The 18,575-nt window shown below is 38.6% G+C and overlaps 1 protein-coding gene across 1 annotated transcript in view; it reads left to right on the forward strand.

The window, feature by feature from the left end:
- The window catches only part of GUCY2F (guanylate cyclase 2F, retinal), a 139,463-nt gene that overhangs the window by 73,434 nt on the left and 47,454 nt on the right, over nucleotides 1-18,575 (forward strand). The gene's annotated exons all lie outside the window — the stretch shown is intronic.

Here is an 18,575-nt window from a genome sequence, read left to right on the forward strand (position 1 = left end):
CACTTTCAAATCATTTTGGTAGACCTGAATGAGACACCTGTTATATGCAGAGCACTGTACAAGTGACAGAACAAAATAAATAAAGAATATGTGGCTTCTGGGGGATAGGATATGCTATACAGGTCAGGATAAAATGTCGTGATTTGGTGTTTCCTTTATATCTGATTTTGTGCCTGTCCCTGAAGGAAAAATAGTGAGAGATCGGTCCAGAAAGGGAACCAAGGTGAGCTAAAATAGACAATTCCACACTGATGATGATCCAAGATGCTAAACAGAAAGGTAGATTCAGAGTATGGACCCCCAAATTGGGCAAGACGTTGGGAAACTGAAAAACTAAATGTATGGAAATCAGCAAATAAGTATTGATTCAAGGTAGAGGGTATCCAAGGTAGGGATAAGTTTTACTTTTTAAATAGTTTCAGATTTACAGAAAAGCTTCAAGAAAAATTCAAGAAATTTATATACCCTACCAAAATTTAGCAATTACATACATATCTCCTAGTTGCTATTTCTTACATATTTATATATGTACATTATTTTTACTAAACAATTTGAGGGTAAGTTGTAGACACAATACCCTTACAATTCTAAATATCTCAGTATGTATTTCTTAAAAACAATCACATCCTTGTACATAGCTTATATAATGATCAAAATCAGAAAATTTAGGATTCATATAATTGTTATCTAAACTACTGTCCTTATTCTAATTTTATCAATGTCCTTAATAAAATACAATTAATTTTCCCCCAGGTCAGTTTTCAATAAAGGTTCACATTTTGTAATTTGTTGTCACCTCTCTTTAGTTGCCTTTAATTTCAAACAGTTTCATAGATTTTCTTTTCTTTACTTTCATATTTTTGAAGAACTTAGATCACATATTTGGTACACTGCCCTTCAATTTGGGTTTGCTCAATGTTCCTCATGGTTGGACTTAAATATTGCATTTTTTCCTAGAATAATACAGGAGTGACATGTCCTCTTATCAGGAAGCACACAATATCAATATTTCCATTATTGATGATATAAATATTGATTAATTGGTTTCAGTTGTGTCTACCTAATTTCTTCACTGGGGAGTTACTGAGATTTTTCGTCATCATAATTAATACATAAATTATAGGAAGACACTTGGGGTCTGTATAAAAATCCTGTTCTTCATCAAAGTTTTCCACTAATTTTAGCATTCATTTCTGATTAATTCAAACATTATAACATTTATTGTGTGATATTTTATTATAAGGGATAGTTTTATTATTCATTTATATATCTATACCTATATGGGTTTTAATTCTATTGAATTGGCTATGTTTGTAATCTGTATGTATCTATCATCTAAAATCATGATTTCAGAGCAATATCCCTTGTTCTAATCCAATGTCACAGGGTTTATTCTTTTTTCCCTTTTCTACATTTGCAAATTCCCTCTCCAGCAGTGTGAAAACTGCATCCCATTGTCTTCATGACATATTTTTATGTGTTCCCTTCACTGACTCCTGTGACCATGTGAGGTACAGACAAGAACTCAGCTGTAGGGAGAAAACTAGGATGTTTCTAGAATGCATTGTGTAAGTGTCCCTAATTCCTTTCTAATTCTTTCGTTAAGAAGGAGGTGGGTCTGGCTGCACTGTTACTGTGCACCCAGCGTTGCCTTGACTACCCACGTGTATTCATAATCTTGAGATGTTGCAATACTGTGCCAGGGCAGTGTACCAGGGACCAGACTAGAAAGCAGATCTTGATAAGCCAAGTATAGGAGGAGGCAGAGAACAGTGGAATGGATATTCTTGAAAGGTAAACAGCTGGATCCAGAAGGCCAAAGAACTGTTAACTTTCAACATCTTTTAGGATCCCAACTTCCGCAAAAGTGAATGCAGGAAAAATCAGGCTATGGGTCCCAATATCAGATTCTTCCCCATTATCTGAAACTGATCAGCAAGGTCCTTGTACTCTTCAAGCAACAAATGGAGAGTATCTTGGAGTCTCTTTGGGAGACTTTCTGTTCTTTTAATTCTCTCTCTCTCAAAATATATGAAGAGAACGGAACTTCCATTGCTGTGAAAGAAAATCTTTTCTTCATAAAAAATACTTTGAATCAATGTAGAGCCTCTACCGAGACTATCATGTTCCCCATAGCCATTTCTTCTCCAGGAGTGGTTGTGATTACACCCTTGTATCTCAGTATCATGTGGTGAAATTGTATTTCTTGCTCATCGATGACAGTTTCCCTTCACTGTGTTACACACACACACACACACACACTTTTAAGGTTAATGTCATACCCTTTCCACAACCTGTTACTGTCATCTACCTATCACATTCACCTAATTTACTGAATATTCTGGAATCTGGCTCATGGCCTTCCTCTGTACTCCATGATCTGCCATTACGCTGGTGACATCAATGTCTATGCAAACATCCAAATGCTTTGACAATTTAGTTCTTTGCTATATCCTCTCTAATAATCTCTTTTTTATTATACTTCAATCAACCACTGATACCAGCATAAGTTGGGCTTTCTCATCAACTTCCTTTTCTTCCAATTGTCCCAATATGTGACAATATCAGATCTTTTAATATTTTGGTCTCTAACCTCTCCCAGCACACAGGACCTTTTTTTTACCTACTTTCCTGTCCAACTTAGATTCCACAATTAGTCATTTGAACACAGTCTAATTTCTGTCCTTTTCTTCAGACACACTCTGAATTCTTCACACTCTGATTCTGATCCTACATCTTAATATTCTTTGTGCTTGCACTTTAACAGCCAGCTAATATGGCAGAAAGTCATGCATCAGGGTACATTGTTTTCATTACAAATTCATAATTTTTATACTTCATTGGTTAATTCACTTTCTACAACCCATGCTTCAAGACTTCTCCATTTTCCTTAAGCATCCAATGTCTTCCTTTTGTTATATTTTTACTATCATCCATCACAGTCCAAGCCACTATCATCTCCCACAAGAGCAACTGAATTTTTTTCTTTTACTAAACTATTTCTTAGAGTAGTTTTGGGCTCACAGCAAAATTTAGGAGAAATAAGGAGAGTTCCCATATATTTCTTGCTCCCACACATATTCAGCCTCCCCCAGTGTCAGCACAGTGGTACATTTGTTACAGTCATGAACTTACATTGACACATTCTTTTTACCCAAAGTCTGTGATTTGCATCAACGTTGTACATCCTGTAGTACGGTTGTACATCCTACATTCCAAAGCTGTTCTTTTCTCTTTTTAAAAACCTATCATCACTGGGAGCCAGAGTTGCAGCATAGTGGGTAAAACTGCTACTTGCAGTGCCAGCATCCCATACGGGCACCGGTTTGAGTTCCAGCTGCTCCTCTTCCAATCCAGCTCTCTGCTGTGGCCTGGGAAAGCAGTAGGAGATGGCCCAAGTCCTTGGGCCCCTGCACCCACATGGGAAACCCAGAGGAAGCTCCTGGCTCCTGGCTTCAGATCAGCCCAGCTCCCACTGTTGTGGCCATTTGGGAAGTGAGCCAGTGAATGGAAGACCTCTCTCTCTCCCCTTCTCTGCCTCTGACTCTCTGTAACTCTGCCTTTCAAATAAATAAATAAACCTTTAAAAAAAAGTCTGTCTGTTTGTCTGTCATTCTATCTATCTATCTATCTATCTACCATCTATCTTTCTATGTAAAAAAGTGAAAGAGAGAGAGAGAGGGAGATCTTGTATCTACTGATCTCTTTCCCCAAATAGCCACAACAGCCAGGGCTAGGCCAGTGTGAAGTCAGGAGCCAGGAACTCCTTAGCATTCTCCAACATGGGTGGCAAGAACTGAAATACTTGGCCCGTTATCTGCTGCTTTCCAGGCACATTAATAGACAGCTGGTTCAGAAGTGAGTAACTGGAACTCCCATATGAGGTGTGGACATCGAAGAAGCAGTTTAATGCAGTATACCACATTGCCTACACCAGTTTTTATTTTCTTTTAAAAAACTTTTTATTATTGGGAATAAAGAACATAAACAAAATGAACAGACAAATATGGCATCCCTGTTCTCAAAATACGCTGTCCACAATTAACAACATTGCATTTTTGTCATTTTATCTATAGCCACCCATTCCTTACATCCCCACTTTGATGGTGGTTACTGTTTTTGCAGTTCTGTATTTTTTATTTTTCAAATTTATTTATTTGAAATGGAGAGAGAGAATGATAGACAGAGACATCCAAATGCTTTGGCAATTTAGTTATTTGCTATATCCTCTCTAATAACCTCCTTTTTCATTATACTTCATTATATAGAAGCTCTCCCGTCTGCTGGTTCACTCACCAAGTGTCCACAACAGCTAGGGCTGGGCTAAGCCAAAGCCAGGAACTGGGAACATAATCCCAGTGTCTCATAAGTGTAGCAGGAACTCAACTACTTGAGCCCTCACTGCTGTCTCCTAGAATGCACATTAGCGGGAAGCTGGAATTGGGAGCACAGTCAGCTCTCAAACCCAGCACTCTGAAATGGGATGCAAGCATCTCAAGTATTGTCTTATCTGCTGAGCCAAATTTTCTCCCTGTGGAGTTCCGTATCTTAGAAGTACAATTACATGCACTGAAATGTCCATGATTTCTCTATCATTTTGATAGAGGGAGATGTCTGTTTGATCTAGACTTCTATCATGATACAGAACAGACATTAGTAAATTGTCATGGGCCAAATCTGGTTCATGGTCTTTTTCACAGACAGAAGCAAAGAATGCTTTTACATTTTGAAAGGGCCATGAAAAAAAAATATCATGTGACAGAAACCATAGATGGTCTGCAAAGTTTAAAATATTTAGTATGTGTACATTTATAAAAATCAATTACTGACCCTTGGAAGGCTGCCTTATAAATGTGTGTTCCTTATAACCAGAGGCAACCCCTGTTCTATTTTTCTGCATGTTTACGTACATTAGTTTTACTTGTTCTATAACCGCATATAAATGGATGGATACAGATAAACACTGATATTTTTCCATGTTATTGTATGGGTAAACAGTTTTCTCTTTTTGTTACTGAATACTATTTCATTGTATAAATGTAAATTTAATTATCCATTTTCCTGCTAATAGACATTTGGGCTAATTCTGATTGGCAACGGTGACTAAAGGTGCTATGAAAATTCTTCTACAAGCCTTTTTATGAACACATGTTTTAATTTCTCTTGAGCAAATACCTCAGAATGGAATTTGTAGATTAAAGGACAATGTACTTTTAACTTTACAAAACACTGTCAACCTTTTTCCTATTTCACTTTCCTGTATGCAAGTTATGAGAGCTGTCTTTGTTCCACATTATTGTCAATATAATGGAACTTCAGAAAGTTTACAGAAATGGCAATAAAATATACATTTATTTTGGGGAAATTTTTTTTTGAAATCCATGCATACAAGGGACCTTCAAAAAGTTCATGAAAACATATATTGCAAAAAACTCAGCATGGATTTCAGAGTTTTTGGGCACCAAAATCAACTTTTCTTTTAATTTCATTTGTTCCATGAAATTCTCCAAGTACTCTTATATTTGATGTTGACAGTGTTTTTAATTTTAGTCATTCTAGTGAATTTAAAGTATTATCTCATTGTGGGTTTTTTAATTTTAATTGTAAATTGTACTAAAAATGTTACACAGAATTTACCATCTTAAATGTCCAGATGAATAGTGTTAAGTAAGAGCATATTCAAATTTTGTGCAATAGATCTCCGGAACCTTTTCATCTTGCAAACTGAAACTCTATACCCATTAAGTAACTCCCATGTCTTCTTCCCCTTGGTCCTTGGTAAATATCATTTTATTTTCTGTTTCTATGATTTTTACTACTTTAGATATGTTGTATAAGTGGAGTCATGTAGTATTTGTCATTTTGTGACTGACTTATTTTACTTAGCACAATGTTTCATGTTCAAAAATCTTTTTATTAGATGTAATTGACATAAAATGAAAGGTACACATCTTAGGTGTTCCACTCAATGTATTTTGGCAATTGTATAATTTGCTCAACTATTTTCCTCAGAAAGATACATCACTCCAGAAAGTTCTCTGTCCCCATTTTCAGTACTTTTTCCTACCCCAGAGACAACACTGTTCTGATTTCTAACACCATAAATTAATATCTTTTTCTGGCCTTGAATTTCATGTAAACAGAATAATATAGTGTTTTCTGTGCCTGGTTTCTTCCTCTCTGTACCATGCTTTATAAGAGTAATCCATGATTTTTGCATGTGTAAGTAATTGAATTTCAATATTGCCTAGTAATATTTCATTTTTTAAATTTACAACCATTTGTCCATCATTCTGCTGTTGAATATTTGCCATGCTTTTAGGTTTTTGTATTATGAATAAATCAACTATTAATGTTTTTATAGTTGTGAAATACATATCATAAATGTTTAGGTGTACAGTGCAGTAGCACTAAATATAATCACATTGTTGGGAAAGGATCTCCAGAGCTTTTCATCTTGCAAATATCTAACTCTATACTCATAAAAAAAAACCTCCCCTTTCCCCTTCTCCCCACCCCCTGGTACCTACCATCCTGCTTTCAATTTCTATAAATTTTTAAAATGATGTCTTCTGATGAGAAAAATTATTAGTTTTGAGAAAGTCCAATTGTCCAATTGATCATTTTATTTCCCTCCTTCCCTGTCTTTGTCATCTGTCTCCCCCTCCCTCCCTCCCTCTCTCTCCCCCCTCCTTCCTTCCTTCTTTCTTGTGGCCTGTCCAAAAAATCCTTTCTTATTCCAAGGTTCTGGGTTGAAGTCTACAATCCATGTTGAATTAGTTTCTGTGTATATACGGGGACAGGGTGTGTTTTTTTTTCCGTAGAGATATCTAGTGCTCCCCCAGTAACAACTGTTTTAAAAAAGTATTCCTTTCTCCATTGAGTTAACTTGGAAACTTTTTGAAAAAGTAGCTATGTGTGCAGGTATTTTTGGACTCTCTCTTCTGTTTCATTTGCTCATTAGTGTTCCCTAATGTCAGTACCACACGCGCTTGAATACCATAGCTCTGGAATAAGTTTTTTTTTTTTTTTTTCTGACAGGCAGAGTGGACAGTGAGAGAGAGAGAGAGAGAAAGGTCTTCCTTTTGCCATTGGTTCACCCTTCAATGGCCGCCACGGCTGGCGCGCTACAGCCGGTGCACCGCGCTGATCCGATGGCAGGAGCCAGGTGCTTCTCCTGGTCTCCCATGGGGTGCAGGGCCCAAGCACTTGGGCCATCCTCCACTGCACTCCCTGGCCACAGCAGAGAGCTGGCCTGGAAGAGGGGCAACCGGGACAGAATCCGGTGCCCCGACCGGGACTAGAACCTGGTGTGCTGGCGCTGCAAGGCGGAGAATTAGCCTAGTGAGCCGCGGCGCCGGCTTGGAATAAGTTCTAAAGTTACATGATGTAAGTCCCTCACACTTGTTCTTTTTCAAGATTGTTTTGGATATTTTAAGTTTTTAAAATTTTTGATATATTTTATTATTTTTTAAGATTTATTTTATTTATTTGAAAGAGTTAGAGAGAGAGGTAGAGCCAGAGAGAGAAAATGAGGTCTTCCATTCCACTGTTTCACTCCCCAAATGACCACATGGCTGGAGCTGAGCTGATCCGAAGCCAGGAGCCAGGAGCTTTTTCTAGGTCTCCCACACTGCTGCAGGGGCCCAATGAGTTGGGCCATCTTCTACCGCTTTCCCAGGTCATAGCAGAGAGCTGGATCAGAAGAGGAGCAGCCGGGACATGAACCGGTGCCCATATGGGATGCCAATATTGCAGGCGACGGCTTTACCCTCTACGCCACAGCACCAGCCCCCTCAAAACATTTTAAAATCAGCTTGTCTAAAATGTCCATAAAGCCTTCTGAATTTTTCATGGAAATTGCCGTGAATCTGTAAATAAATTTGGCTAAAATAGGTGCTTTAACACTCTTGAATTGTCTAGTCCATTACTATAGTATATATCTCCATTTATTTATATTTTCTTATCAGTATTTTGCTTGCATTATGTCATGTTGAGTAGAAATGGTGAGAGTGGGCATCTTTCTCTTATTTCTGGCTCTAGAGAAAAATGATTCAGTGTTTTACTCTTAGGTTTGAAACCACCTGAAATTTTTTTTACACATGTTCTTACTATTTCTGATTTTACAATAATTAAAAAAATTAATTACTTTTTATTTATTTGAGAGGAGAGACAGAGATGGAGAGAATAGACAGCGAGCTCCCATCAGCTGGTTAAATCCCTAAATACTTGCAAAGGATGGGCTAGGCCCCGGCTGGAGCCAAGAGCTAAGGTCACAGTTCAGGTTGTCCGTGTGGGTGGTGGAACCCAATTATCTGAATCATCACCATGGATTCCCAGTGTCTGCTTTGGCAAGAAGGAGGAGTCAGGAACCATAGCACGAAGTCAAATCCAGGCACTCTGAGAGGGCATGCAGCCATCTTAACTCTAGGCTAAACACCCTCTTAAATCCTCCTAATTCATGCTCCTGTGGATTTTTTTATCATGAGGCTGTTTTATATTTTCTCAACAACTTTTTTTTGCTACCTATTGCAGTGAATGCATGAATTGCTTTTTATTCTATTAATATGCTAAATTACATCATTTTCAAAGAAATATAAAACAAACATTAATATCCCTGATGTAAATGATACTTGAACATGTTATGTTTTTCATGTATTGCTAGATAATATTTGCTAATATTTTAAAAGGATTTTATATCTATGTTTATGAAGAGAATTGATCTATAACGTTCTTTAATGTTTGTCATGGTTGTATCAGAGTTGTGTTTTTATCAAGGTTATGGTTGGCTTAATAAAGCAAACTTGGAAATCTTTTTTTAGAAAGATTTATTTATTTATATGAAAGGGAGAGAGAGAGAGAGAGACCTTCCATTTGCTGGTTCACTCCCCAAATGGCTGTAGCAGCCAGGCCTGGGCCAGGTGGAAGCCAAGAGCTCCATCTGGGTCTCCTGCATGGGTGTCAGGGGCCCAAGTACTTGGGCCACCATCTGCCACTTTCCCAAGTGCATTAGTAGAAAGCTAGATCAGAAGTGGAACAGCTGGGACTTGAACTGGCACTGTGATATGGGATGCCAGTATTGCAGGCAATGGCTTAACTTGCTGCACCACAATGCTAGTTCCAAACCTGGAAGTCTTTATTTTCTCAAAGAGTTCATGTAAGATTGCTATTATTATTTAATTTTTTATTAAATTTCATCAGTAAAATAATCTTATCCTAAAATTTTCTTTATGGGATGTTTTTGGAAACAAATCCAATTTATTTGACAAATACACAGCTATTAAGATTTTATGTTTCATATTACACTGGGTTTAATATTGTGTTTTTCAAGAAATTTGTCAGTTTCTTTTATATTGTTCTCTAATAGCATAAAGTTGCTTGCAAATTCCTTTTTTGTCTTACTGATGTTTGTGATATCTGTAGTGATGCCACCACTTTTGTTCCTTGTATTAATCATGTGTACTTTCTCATTTTCTCTTGATCAATTTTGTTAGACATTTATCACTTTTTCAAAGAACAAAGTTTTGACAATTTTAGCATTTTGTCATGTTTTCTATTTCTGTGATTTCTGCCTTTATTGTTATTGTTTGCTTCTTTGGTTTAATTTGTTCATCCTTTTCTAGCTTCTTAAGTGAGAAACAGAGATCATTGACTTTAAGCATTCTTTATTTTTAATATAATTAAATATTTTTATTTAAGCTCTGCTATTGCTGCATCTAACACATTTTAATAGCTTGTGTTTTATTCTTTCAGTTTGAAATAATTATGATTTTCCTTTATTTTTTGCCAAATATATTACATTGAAATGTATAGCTTAATTACCAGATAGTTGGGGTTCTTCTAAAGATCACATTTGATAGGATCTCACTTAACTCTGTTGTAGTCAAAGAAAACAGCTTATAAATTTATTCCTTTTAAACTTAGTTACTTATTTGAAAGGGAAGAGAGAGAGAGAGACTGACTTCCATCTGCTGGTTCACTCCCAAATGCATGCAAACAGCTGGAAATAGGAAAGATGGAAGCCAAGAGCTAGAGCTAGGAACTCCATCCGGGTCTACCACAATGGTGGCAGGGCCCAAGTATTGAGTCATCTTCTGCTGCCTCTCAGGATCCATTAGGAAGCTGGATCAGGAGCAGAGTAGTTGGGACTTGAACTGGCACTCCAATAGAGGTTGTGGGCATTCCAAGCAGGGGCTTTAACCTACCTTACTGTATGTGGCCCCTATAAATTTAACCTTTTGATATATTTATCTAAAAGATGTTGATGGGAAGCAGGAATTTAGCATAGAAGGTAAGATATCAGTTGGGAGGCTGCTATTTCATTTCAAGGTTTGACTCCCTGCCACCAATTTAGGAGATGTGGAGTCTTCAGCATCTGGGGAGTGAACCAGCGTATGGGAAACCTGTGTCTGTCTGTTTGTCTCTCTGTCTTTCAAATAAATAAAATAAATACTTAAACATGGTTTAAATTAAATTCTAAAAATGTGAGGTTGTCTTTTCAATAGCATTTTTACTGGCCCAGCATCTAGTCTATCTTCTTGAACACTGCATAGACACTTATATAGTGCATGCTTTTCGGGTGTAGAGTTCTGATGGTGTCGTTCAGATCTTCTGTGTCCTTACCACATTTTGGTTAATGTGTTTTACCAATTACTGTTAAATTTGACCTATTTTCTAATTCTGTGAATTTTTACTTCATGTCCTTTGAGGCTCTATTATCCAGTACATACACAGCGATCTGCTGGTAAATGTTTAACAAGAGCCTCTCTGAAAAACAAATCTCTAATTTGGGACATTTTCTGATTACTGTGCTGTAATACTTCCATTGTGAGTGATTGTGAGCTACCTATGTGATCTGACCAGACACGAAGCTGGTAAAACTATGCAAAATTCGCTTCTTGTGATCCAGTATGAGGCAACTCCAGCAAGCTACTGTGCAAACACAATTATAATTGTTGTGTCTTGAAAGGATCTCCATAATATATTGTGACATTATTTTCTTTTTAAGATTTTATTTATTCATTTAGCAGATAGGGAGGGAAGGAAGGGGAGATAGAATAAGAGAAAGAGAAATAGACCACGCTCTCATCTGCTTGTTCACTCCCTAAATGCCCACAACAGACGGGCGTCCTGAAACTGGGAGCTGGGAACTCAATTCAGGCCTCCTGTGTGGGTGACAGGAACCCAACTATGTGAACCATTGATGCTGCCTGCCAGGGTCTGCATTAGTTCGAAGCTGGGATCAGGAGCCAGATCTGGGAACTGAACACAGGCATGCCAATGTGGAACACAGGCATCCTAACTGCTAGGCCAAACGCCCACCTCTGTTAATATTTTTTTTCTTGATTTCTATTCTGTCTAATATTAATGAAGCAACCCCAGCTTTCTGACTAATTTTTAAAGATTTATTTGTTTACTTGAAAGACAAAGTTACACACAGAGACAGAGACATATCTTTTTTTTAATGGAATGGAAAGATTTGTTGGTTTTAACATTTATAAAAATTTTCCCCCAAAGAAACCTTTTATTTAAGGAATACAAACTTCATGCATTTTATAAGTACAACTTTAGGAATATAGTGATTCTTCCCACCGTACCCACTCTCCCACATTCCCACCCCTCCACCTCCTCCCTCTCCCATTCCCAGTCCCATTCTCCACTAAGATCCATTGTTGATTAACTTTATACACAGAATACCAGCTCTATACTAAATAAAGAGTTCAAGTATTTACATACACAAAAGTTTCTTAAGAGTCAAGACAAGGGGTGTTCAAAGTCATTCCATCTTGAAGTTAATTTCACTTCTTTTTTTTTGTTTGTTTAAGAAACTTAACTTTAAAGAAGCAGCCAAGAATGATACATCTTTTGCAAACACTTAGACATAATTATAATACAACTCTTTGAGGACAGAGGACCTACATGAGGAGTAAGTGCACAGTGACTCCTGTTGTTAATTTAACAATTAACATTCTTTTTAAAATTTATTTGACAGGTAGAGTTATAGACAGTGAGAGAGAGACAGAGAGAAAGGTCTTCCTTCCGTTGGTTCACCCCCCCCCCAAATGGCTGCTGCAGCCAGTGCGCTGCACCGATCCGAAGCCAGGAGCCAGTGCTTCCTCCCGGTCTCCCAAGCGGGTGCAGGGACCCAAGCACCTGGGCCATCCTTCACTGCCCTCCCGGCCAGAGCAGAGAGATGGACTGGAAGAGTAACAACTGGGTCTAGAACCCGGCGCCCATATGGGATGCCAGCGTCGCAGGCAGAGGATTAACCAAGTGAGCCACGGCGCCTGCCCAACAATTAATATTCTTATGTATGACGTCAGTGATCACCTGAGGCTCTTGAAATGAGCTGCCTAGGCTATGGAAGACTTTTTTTTAAAAAAAGATTTATTTATTTATTTGGAAGTCAGAATTACACAGAAAGAGAAGAGGCAGAGAGGGAAAGAGAGATCTTCCATCTGCTGGTTCACTTCCCAATTGACCACAATGGCTGGAGCTCTGCCAATCAGTAGCCAGGAACTAGGAGCCTCCTCTGGGTCTTCCCATGAGGGTGCAGGGGCCCAAGGACTTGGGCCATCTCCTACTGCTTTTCCAGGCCATAGTAGAGAGTTGGATCAGAATTGGAGCAACCGGGACTCAAATCAGCATCCATATGGGATGCCAGCACTGCAGGTGGTGGTTTTACCCGCTATGCCACAGCACCGGCCCCTGGAAACCTTTTGACTCCACAAACTTCGTCGGTATTTAGATAAGGCCATAAGAAAAGTGGAAGTTCTCTTCTCCCTTCAGAGAAAAGTACCTCCTTCTTTGATGACCATTTCTTTCCACTGGGGTCTCACCCACTGAGGTCCTTCATGTAGGACATTTTTTTTTTACCACAAAGTCTTGGCTTTCCATGCCAGAAATGCTTTTATGGGCTTTTCAGCCAGACCAGAATGCCTTAAGGGCCGATTCTGAGGTCAGAGTGCTATTTAAAAAGATTATCATTCTATGAGTCTGCTATGTGGACTGCTTCCCATGTTGGAGCATTTGCTTTTTTTATTCTATTATTATTACCATATTATCCATATTATCACTTTATCACTGAAGATGATATCTTTACCACCCACTTTAGAGGATTTGGGTCCCATGGCAAGTTTTTAATCTGTACCCTTAGAAATAAGTCCATAAGAATGTATGTAGAACTATACAGCTTTACAGTTACAAACTTCATACACTTCATAATTACAACTTTAGGAACATGGTAATTCTTCCCACTGTGCCTACCCTCCCACCCATACTCTCACCTCTCTTGCTCCTCCCTCTCTTAGTCCCACTCATTTTTTCTACTGAGATCTATTTTCAATTGACTGTATATACATATATTTAACTCTATGTTAAGTAAAGAGTTCAGCAAATGGTATAAAAAAACTGTTCTTCAACAGTAAAGACAAGAGCTGTTCAAGTCTTTGCTTCTCAAAGTATCAATTTTACTTCTACATATCACCTTTTAGATACTCTATTAATTATTACAGGTAAGGGATAGCATACGGTATTTTTCCCTTTGGGACTGACTTATTTCACTACAATGTTTTCTAGATTCATCCATTTTGTTACAAATAACTGGATTTCATTTTTTTTTACCACTGAGTAGTATTCCCTGGTGTGCATATACCATAATTTCTTTATCCACTTTTCAGTTGACGGCATTTGAGTTGATTCCATGTCTTAGCTATTGTGAATTGAGCTGCAATAAACATGAGGGTGCAGATAACTTTCATATGCTGATTTCATTTCCCTTGGTTAAATTCCCAGGAATTGGATGGCTGGGTCATTTGGTAGGTCTATATTCAGCTTTCTGAGGTATTGCCCTACTGTCTTCCATAGTGACTTTACCAGTTTACATTCTTACGAACAGTGGATTAGGGTACTTTTTTCCTCACATCCTCGCCAGCGTTTGTTGTTTATTGATTTCTTTATGAAAGCCAATCTAACTAGGGTGAGGTGAAACCTCATTGTAATTTTGATTTGCATTTCCCTGATGGCTAGTGATCCTGAACTCTTTGCCTGTGCCAATGTCATGCAAGGTTTCTCCAATGTTCTCTAATAATTTGATGATGTCAGGTCATAGATTTAGGTCTTTGATCCATTTTGAGTGGATTTTTTTTATAATGTGTAAGGTAGGGGTCTTGCTTCATACTTCTGCATGTGGAAATCCATTTTTCCCAGCATCATTTGTTGAAGAGACTGTCCTTGCTCCAGGGATTGTTTTTAGCTCTTTTGTCAAATATAAGTTGGTTGTAGATGCTTGGATTGATTTCTGGCATTTCTATTCTGTTCCATTGGTCTATCCGTCTGTTTTGTACTAGTACCAGGCTGTTTTGATTTTAACTTCCATGTACTATGTCTTGAAGTCTGGTATTGTGATGTCTCTGGCTTTGTTTTTGTTGTATAAGATTGTTTAGCTATTTGGGGTCGCTTATGTTTTCATATGAATCCACTGGTTCACTCCCCAAATGGCCCTAACATCTGAGACTGTGCCAGACGGAAGACAGGAGCTTCTTCCAGGTCTCCCATATGGTTAGCAGGAGCCCAAGCACTTGAGTCATCTTCTGCTTTCCCTGGGGCATTTAGCAAGGAGCTGGATCGGATGTGGAGCAGCTGGGTCTCGAACCAGTGCCCATATTGGATGTTGGCACTTCAGGCTGCAACTTTATCTGCTACACCACAGTGTAGGCCCCTCTGTTTAGTTTTTGCATGGCTTAGTTTCCTATCTTTTTACTTTCAATACTGTTTTTTTTTTTTGAATTAATGCTCATCACTTTTAGGCAGCATACATTTGATTCGTGCTTTTTCCCCCTTTTCTGCAATTTCTGCTTTCTCATTGGAGTGTTCAGTCCATTTACATTTAAGGCACGTATTAATAAAACAGGATTTTTGGCCTTATATTTTGATGTGTGTCCTCTGTTTATCACATCTATGTCTCTGTCAGTTTTGACTCTTATTTCTTGCCTTCCTTTGTGCAAAAATATTTTGTGAGTATTCCATCTTGATTTCTAAATTTTATTAATATTTTTCATTTGAAAAGATTTGCTGAGGCTGGTACTGTGACATACAAGGTACTGTGATGTACAAGGTTAAGCCTCCGCCTGTAGTGCCAGCATCTCGTATTGGTGCCGGTTCAATTCCTGGCTGCTCTACTTCCAATCCTACTCCCTGCTAATGGCCTGGGAAAGCAGCAGAGGATGTCTCAAGTCCCTGGGCCCCTGCCACTGTGGCCATTTCGGGAGTGAATCAGCAGATGAAAGATTTTTCTCTCTCTTCAGGCCAGGGCTTTAACCTGCTACTCCACAGCGCCGGCTCCATGTAGTATAATATTCTTAACCATTGGTTTGACAAAGATATAAAACAAAGTTTTACAAAACTATATTTACAGAAATTCTAGTACATATAGGCATTTATTTTTTATTTTTCCTTTTTTTAATTTTAGCTGACACACATAAGGGAGAACATGTGATATTTGTCCTTCTGTGTCCCACTTATTTGTTTCCTAACTACTGAGAAAATACAGATGACTTTACCCCATCTTATACAAACTTTTTAGTATCCTATATAGTCCCCATATTCAGAAAACACACTGTAGGAGAACAGCTCACAATGAGGTCTCCAGAAGTTTATTAATTGTGATACAAATCCTCCATAATAGCCAAAAGCTTTGCTGATTTTCACTTTCCTCTAGAAAAGTCCTTCTGCTAGGCTAAGCCTAATATTCAGCTGTGCTAAGAATAAGCAAATGTCCCTGGGGGAGAAAATGGATGGCAATGGCCTACCTGTCTCAGAAGGGCTCTTGCCTCTCTAAATTTTAGATTCATTTTTGCTTCCACATCTCCCCGGTGTCTTTTGGAATACGTTTTTGCAATTTGTCTCATTTTTAAAAGTTATGGCATCAGGAATATTGGTCTGTCATGACCTTCATCCCACATGGTATTACAAGTCCTTAAAACCACTTTCAATATATATGAACAGCTATTGAAATGGTCTGTTAGACCCTGCCTGTTCAGTCTTGTCTCATGATCATATTTCCCTTAACCACTCAGCTCCAGGCACACCGGCTTTTGCTCAGTTCCTGAATTATAATATGCTCCCAGCACAGAGCCTTTCCACTTGCTATTCCAACCCTTGTGTTACTTTTATATCTCTTCTTTGCATGGTTAGCTCTATTCATCCTCTAACTTTCAGCTCAATTCTTACTTCCCAGGAACGCTCTCCCAACTTTGATTGATCAAAGCCCCAGTTATGCATACTTACACCATACACCTCTTCTTCATAGAACTTATGAGCGTTGCAAGTTTATGGTTATTTCTATACTTATCTAATTAAAATAAGAAGTCAGCTACTGAGTAATTGATTTTCACCATTTGTCCCTAGCCCTTAGCTCAGCCTTTAGCTTAGCTTTAGCTCAGTCTTACTCAACAAATGTTTGCAAAATGAATAAAGTATTGCTGGTAAGAAATATAGCATCAGAAGTCTTCTACTAGTGCCTGTTTAATATGTTCTGTATGACAACTGATCTTTGGTTGGTAGACAGTAGACAGGTTGTTACAGGGATAGGAGGTCTTGAACAATAGCTCTCTACTAGAAAACAAAATAATCAGCAGCAATAGCAAAATAAACAATAACAGTAGGTCTCCCGACTGAACAAAATAAAATACTAGACATGGACCTGAGTAATTAGTCAGCGTAGGTAAAAAAATCTTGTTGCCAGAAATAAGTAACAATTGCTGTTATAGTTGCAAGAGGGCACTGATGCAGAGACTGGCATTTTCATAAGAATGTTCATATCTATCCCCAGGATAGCATTACAGCTGCTGTAGAAGAGGAGCAAGTAGGCTTTAATTCTACTAGCATCATGTCCCAGCAACATTGTTAAGCAGGTGAAGTAATCTTTAAGATAACCTAGGCCAGTGTTTGACTCAGAAGCAGGATTCTCTGGTGGCTGGTTGTATACCTGTTTCAGACATGGGACTAACAAAAATCTTGGGTGAGAGGACACATTTAACTCTTGAACATTTGATGGTAGTCAGCCAGGTGGGTATTATGGGTGATATGAAGCACATTTCTACCTGGTAAATGTTCATCTTGCTAAACTATCTTCCTAAATTAGATGTTCCAAGCGTTTACTGCATCCTGCGATTGTCTAGTGTATTAGTAGGACATGACTACATGTAGGTGTCTACATACTTCTTAAATGGGATCTTATCTATTAGTTATAGATGAGAATAGATGACTCAAGGTCTGGCTAGGACCTAAGCATGACATTTTCCCGTGTTAGGAATGCTAGTGCAGTGCTAGTTGCAAAAACAAATAGAATTCTAAATATTTAATATATATGAAACACAACAGAAGCTTAAATTTCAGCCAAATGATAATAAAGACTGACTTGATTGACAGAGAACACTCTTACAACATGGTGATTCAGGGATATAGGTCATGAGCATCGTAAGCTTCTGCCGTGTCTTAGGGCCTTGTCAACATCTGTGTTCATCCATACATGTAGGAAAATGCTTAGGGAAGGGGTATATTTGCTTTTAAAAATAGTCTAGAAAAGGCACATTTATTTAATCGTATAGTGTTGCAGTTGATTTCTCAACAATGTTGCAGTGGATTCGTTTCTGAGAGGAGGAGTGTGGTGGCTGCAAGAGGCGCGGAGTCACCACACAGACTCCGGGAGTCAGGTGAAAGCAGGCCTGAGGCGAGCAGCCTGCAGACTCGTTCATTTGAGTTAGTACAACAGCTTATATAGCCAAGACCAGCCAATCCAGTCAAGGGGCGGTCTATGTCCCAACCAATCACAGCCTGTTGCCCGGCAGTTTCCAAAGCCATCCAATCACAGCCTGTTGCCAGTCAGGCTCTTGTTGCCAGGCAGTTTCTGAAACCATCCAATCAAGGCCTGCCGTCAGTCAGGATCTGTTGTCATGTGGTTTCCTCTGTTGTCATGTGGTTTCCGAAGCCATCCAATCACGGCCTGTTGCCAGGCAGTTTCTGTTGTCAGCAGCCATCTTGGCATGACCTTTCCACCTCAGTGGCCATCTTGGCATGAACTTTTCACCTCATTCCACCGCATTATAGTCCATTGCTTAGAATTGAATCATATGGCTATGCTTAGCTCCAAGGGAGGAAAATGTTGGTTAACTCTCTTTGCCCAATAAGAAAAGGAAACAGTTTTGTGTTGTGTAGCCAGCAATTTCTGACATAATCGCTTTGTACTCTGTGTTCTGAAAGCGTTCCAGAGTCTAGTAGTTTTGGCTGTTTGGTTCAAAAGAGAATGAAACATTATAAGAAGATGCTTACTTTGCTACATGTGGGCTGAGTTCCCATGTTTTTCTTAACTGGTTTAAGTTGCAGTGGATTAAGGATTGCCATGGGTGCCATTCTTTTATGCTTAGAAGGCAACCTTAGTGGTTAATAGCTGCCATTCCCACCAGAGTTAACTAAGCCTGGGCTTGGATCACCTTGTTGGAGAAACACACTTATACTCTAAGTCCCCAAGTGTACTTCATCTGAATAAGTGGCCCACCATTCTCTCCACGCTCAAA

Source organism: Oryctolagus cuniculus, chromosome X (genome assembly GCF_964237555.1).
Source record: "Oryctolagus cuniculus chromosome X, mOryCun1.1, whole genome shotgun sequence".
Classification (NCBI taxonomy): Eukaryota; Metazoa; Chordata; class Mammalia; order Lagomorpha; family Leporidae; genus Oryctolagus; species Oryctolagus cuniculus.